The 5,865-nt window shown below is 44.5% G+C and overlaps 1 long non-coding RNA gene across 1 annotated transcript; it reads left to right on the top strand.

Annotated features, from left to right (window-relative positions):
- Nucleotides 1-2,173: 2,173 nt before the first annotated feature.
- LOC134359258 (uncharacterized) lies at nucleotides 2,174-5,027 on the top strand. The gene is made up of 3 exons (XR_010021071.1): nucleotides 2,174-2,297; nucleotides 3,687-3,805; nucleotides 4,925-5,027. It is a non-coding gene; the product is annotated as an uncharacterized LOC134359258 (long non-coding RNA).
- Nucleotides 5,028-5,865: the final 838 nt, after the last annotated feature.

The following is a 5,865-nucleotide window of genomic DNA, read 5'->3' as shown; positions in this document are numbered from 1 at the left end:
AAAAATATATTTCTTTTTAAAGCCATTTAGACTTTCTTACGCTATCCCAACACAAAGACAGGAATGTGATTAGCAGTTGGTAACTTAAAGTTCTTAAACAGAGCATTTGCCCCTCCTGTCTCACCTTCACACCATGCACGTACTCAGAAAGATTTCCCACGTGATGAAGTTATTGTCTTGTATTTCTTCTGATCTACAGTAGCCTATGGAATTTGGTGTTCCTCTTGTGGTGAGCATCTACAATGGTGGCAGCAAACACAGAGTACGTGCTTGCTTTCTGGAGCACCTGTGTTCTGTTTGCAGGGTCGTTCTGAGCTTCTTGAAGTCTGCTATTCTATCACACTATCACTCAGACCTATCTGCACTCTCTTGTTCTGTTGCAACAAGGCCAAATGAAAGCTGGATGAAGGATGATTTATCTTCTGTCTAGACATATTGTGGCCTTCTAGACTGAGTATTGATAGATTAGGTAGTTCAGATACCCATTGGTCATTCCTGATATTGCTCCACAGTTTGTGCTATTGGCTCGTCTTTACTCTTCCCATTAGGTAAGTCTTGCAGGCCTGCTATTAGCAACACATGAAGAAACTGGTTTTGAAGGCGGTGCAGAGAAGATTCACCAGGTTGATTCCGGAGATAAGGCGGTTAAACCATGAGGAGGGATTGAGTTGTCTAGGACTGCACTCGCTGAAATTCAGTGTACGATGTGCTTCCAAGCCCATCAAACCTGCACACATGGGGCAAGGCAGAGTCATCTGCGTGCCCACTGTGCTCCAAGCGAGGAACCCTGGAGCACATCCTCAGCGGCTGTGCAAGGGCACTTGGTGAAGGACGGTACAGGTGGAGGCATGATCAGGTCCTGAAGACCATCGCTGAAGCCGTCAGCACAGGAGTTGAGTGGGCGAGCGGTCCCGACCCTCCAAGCAGACCATTGCCTTTGTCAGAGCTGGGGAGCAGCCAATACCTGCCAAAAGAACATCTGCAGGCATTCTGACCTCTGCAAGGGACTGGCAGCTGTTGGAGGACCTCGAAGGGCAGCTGAAGTTCCCCAACCATATTGCAGCCACCACCCTGCGACCAGACATTATCCTAGTGTCTGAGTTGACTAAGCAAGTGGTGCTGCTGGAGCTGACAGTCCCATGGGAAGATAGCTTGGAGGAGGCCTTTGAAAGGAAGCTCTCCAAGTACACAGGAATGGTCAGCAACTGTCAGCAGGCTGGATGGAGAGCGAGGTGTCTCCCAGTGGAGGTTGGTTGTAGGGGATTCGTAGCCCATTCTTTAGTTAAAGCCTTCAGCATTTTGGGCATCGAGGGAGAGAGGAAGAGGAGAGCCATCCGCAGTACCACCGATGCAGCAGAGAGGGCCTCAAGATGGCTGTGGCTCAAAAGAGGGGAGCCATGGAGTCATAAGTAGCTAGCCATCTGGACACAAGCTGGGGTCTGATCAGCCCCGGCTGGGTCACCTGAAGGAGGTTGTATGATGTTGAAAGACCCGAAACACCCGATGATTCCAGGAACATCACTGAAGATGTGTCCAGAGGCATCAATAGATGTATGTACACAGAAGAATGAGAGGAGATCTTATATAAACATATACAATTATGAAAGGGATAGATAAGATAGAGGCTGGAAAGTTGTTTCCACTGATAGGTGAGACTAGAGCTAGGGGACATAGTCTCAAGATTTGGGGGAGCAGGTTTAAGACAAGGATAAGGAGGAACTGCTTTTCCCAGAGGATGGTGAATTGGTGGAATTCCCTGTCCAATGAAGCAGTGGAGGCTACCTCAGTAAATATACTTAAGACAAGGTTGGATAGATTTTTGCATAGTAGGGGAATTAAGGGTTATGGGGAAATGGCAGGTAGGTGGAGATGAGTCCATGGCCAGATCAGCCATGACCTTATTGAATAGCGGAGCAGGCTTGATGGGACAGATGGCCTATTTCTGCTCCTATTTCTTATGTTCTTATGAAACTTTTCTGCTTCAATAACCCATCTTACCTGGGCTCATCCTATTTCTAAAATTCCCTTTGTCTCATTCATTCCCCCTGACACCTTCTCTGCAATTTAAACTGTTTTATCTCTCTATCTTTGTTCCTGTTATTTATATTCTGGCGATGCGATTTTGGGCCGATTGGGTGATCTGCTGCTTGTCTGCTCTCTGAGACTGTTCCATCGGGCTGTGACCAGAACCTGCGGCACAGAGGCCAGGAAGCCTGTATTCGAGTGCGAGCCCGTGATTGACTCCCTCTCTCTCTGATCTTGCCGATGAAGCGCTGAGGAAGACTGAAATCATCGAGGTAGGTGCAGAGGGTGGGTGAGTGTTCAGCACTGTCTACCAGCCTCTCACCCGCTGCTGCCAGAGGAGGTGTCTGCATGTGAGGATCCCTTGCTCTCTCTCACTCACTACTCCTGAGGGAAGATCCTAGCATTCGAGGGAGAGAGAGAGAGCCTGTATGTTGAATTATCAGGTGAATGAGTCATTTTTGGGGTAATGCAAGTCTGTGTCTTTATTGATGCTTGCTGCATGCTTGAGTGCTTGGTAAAGGAAGCTGATGCTTTTTGCTGGTGGGGGTGGGAGTCATTTCCTTGCTGTGGCTTGTGTATGGGAGGGGAGAGCTGGGGGGGCTTTGGGGTTCTAGTGTTCAACTATCATTCATTCTTTGGGGCACTCATCTGTTTGCGTGGATGTTTGTGAAGAAAAAGAATTTCAGGATGTATATTGTATACATTTCTCTGACATTAAATGTACCTACTGAAACCTATTGAGTTTCTTTTTGTGCATGGGGGAGGGGGTGGTTTGATGTTTTTCTTTGCTTTATGACTGTCTGTGGGGAAGATGAATTTGCTACATGCATACTTTGATAATAAATGTACTTTGAATCTTTGATGAGAAATAGTAATTCCTTTTCCCACAGATGCCGCCTAATCTGCTTGATGTTTCTAGCATTCTCTATTTTAGGACCACCTTAGAGCTCCCATGTTCCAACCCAATAAGAGAATCTAAAATACATTTCTTTTGTCAGGACCTCTTCCATCCTCTCCCATCCACTCCATCATCTTGTTGACCTTCTACCATCAGGCAAAATATACCACAGTATAAGTACAAGAGCTGTTAGTCTGGGTAGCAGCTTCTTCCCCCAGACTGTGAGACTTCTGAACATCTAGCACACATTATTGATGACAGCACCAGTCGCAATAATACTACTGTATATTTAACTACATGTTGTAAACACATTTTATGTCGACTTGTACATCTACAGAATTCTTATTTTTATCTGTTAATATTATTGTGTTAGTATTATTTTATGTGCTGTATGTGCAGGTGGTGCTGCCTACCTGCCATCAAGTACATACATACATACAAAAAGATGCAGGAAAAAGGCCAGTGATATCATGAAGGATCCCACCCACTCTGCTTGTGAACTCTTTGTCCCGCTCCCTTCAGGGTGGAGGCTAGGTAGCATCCTAGCCAGGAACATCAGACTCAAACACGATTATTTTTTCCAAGGCTGATCAACAGCTCCACCCACTAACATACCCTCAACCTTCCCCACCAGCGCAACTTTATAATTTCCTGTTGTACATACAGTCAGTCTACAGTATGTATATAAGCTATCTTCTGTACTTATATTTATTTTGTTTTTTACTACTGTGTTCATCTTATTGTGATTTTCTTTTTTGTGCAGTATCAGATCCCAAGGAGGCATACCATTTAAAACGGTGATAAGGAAGAATTTCATGAGCCAGATAGTGGTGAAACTGTGGATTTCATTGCCACAGGCAGTTGTGGAAGCCAGATCATTGGGTATGTTTAAGCTAGAGGTTGATAGATTTGGCCTGTGCAAACTATCATCATCATTATCATTATGTGTCATGTTATATGACCATGATTCTTAGCAAATTTTTCTACAGAAGTGGTTTGCCATTGTTTTCTCTGGGCAGTGTCTTTACAGGGCAGGTACCCCAGCCATTGTGAATACTCTTCAGAAATAGTCTGCCTGGTGTCAGTGGTCGCATAACTAGAACTTGTGATATACACCAGCTGCTCGCGTGACCATCCACCACCTGCTCCCATGGCTTCATGTAACCTTGATCGGGGAGTTGGGCAGGGACTAAGCAGGTGCTACACCTTGCCCAAGGATGGCCTGCAGGCCAGCAGAGGGAAGGAGCACCTTACAACTCCTCTGGTAGAGGTGTATCTCCACTTCACCACCCATTGTGCAATCCATACCATCTCCATAAAAGTAAATCAGATTACATACTCAGATTTATTAATCCATCTGATAGCACAAGATATTGCTGATGACCTCAAATCTCACTTCTTTACTCTCAGCCTTAATTTGACCATCGGATGCATTGTAAGTCAACTCTGTCAGAACTTTCTTCAGCTCAACACACTCAAGACTATACATTGCTGTAGAATTCTTGATGAAGCTTCAGACATTAATTCTAATCCCATTTGGGTACTGACCTACTTCCTCAGGCAGAATCTGATGCTACCCACCCACTCTGCTCGTGAACTCTTTGTCCCACTCCCTTCAGGGTGGAGGCTAGGTAGCATCCAAACCAGGAACATCAGACTCAAACACGGTTATATTTTCCAAGGCTGATCAACAGCTCCACCCACTAACATACCCTCAACCTTCCCCACCACCACAACTTCATAATTTCCTGTTGTACATACAGTCAATCTACAGTATGTATATAAGCTATCTTCTGTACTTACATTTATTTTGTTTTTTATTACTGTGTTCTTTATCTTATTGAGATTTTTTTTGTGCCATATCAGATCCCAAGTAATAATTATTTTGTTCTCCTTTACAATGTGTAGTGGAAATGACATTAGCCAGCCTTAAATCTTGATATGTGTATTGTGTTTTTCATGTTGGTCACTGAGGAATGTTGTCTTGTTTTTTATATTTAGTTGAGATACAGCATGGAATAGACCCTTTCGGCCTTTCAAGCCACAGTGCCCAGCAATTGCCGGATTTCATCTAGGCCTAATCACAGGACAATTTACAATTACCAATTAACCTACCAAATAGTACATTTTTGGACTGAGGGAGGAAACCAGAGCACTTGGAAGAAACCCATGTGGTCCAGGGAGAATGTACAATCTCCTTACAGGCAGCGATGGGAATTGAACCCGAATCGCTGGTAATGTAGAGAATTGTGCTAATCGCTACACAACCGTGCTACCCCTTCTTGTTTTTTAAGTAGCCTGCTGCAGTATCAGCTTAATCCTCCCATTCTGAAATGACTAAACATGATCTAGTGCCCAGTGTACATGTCAATACATTCCCACACACGTTGTGTGGCCACTTTATTAGGTATCTTCTGTGTACATGTGTATGGTTGAATGACAATAAACCTGGTGAACATTTCTAAGTATTATAGTTGTTATGATCTTGTAAGAATGGCGGTGTGCTGCCTTCTTGAGTCATTACAGTCCTTCACGTGAAGGTACTGTCACGTGCTGGAAAGGTATCTTGTCTAGTGATATTTCCTTGGCCTTTATTATTGTCCTTCTTGATTGGAGGGACCTTCAGTTTGGATGCTACTCTTGGAGTGATCTACACAAGGAACTGCGGTGCATGGTGCACTTTATGTTTGGAACATATTGCAGGCACAGCCCATTTTGCCAACTTTATCATGGCTCAGTTTTGTGTGCTTCACTGATACTAAGACCTATGTTGGCTGGAGTCAGGGCCTTGTGGTAGGGTTACCCATTCCAAACAGGTCAAAGTGTAGAGGCCAGACTAAGAGTGGTTCACTGGTCCTCCAGGTTCAGGGTTTCAGCTCAGGATGACCAACACTGACTGGTCAAAAACGAGTGTTACAGAAACAACAATGAAGTATCCTTCT

This window comes from Mobula hypostoma, chromosome 20, assembly GCF_963921235.1.
Source record: "Mobula hypostoma chromosome 20, sMobHyp1.1, whole genome shotgun sequence".
Lineage (NCBI taxonomy): Eukaryota > Metazoa > Chordata > Chondrichthyes > Myliobatiformes > Myliobatidae > Mobula > Mobula hypostoma.
This window is presented reverse-complemented; position numbering and strand designations above follow the sequence as displayed.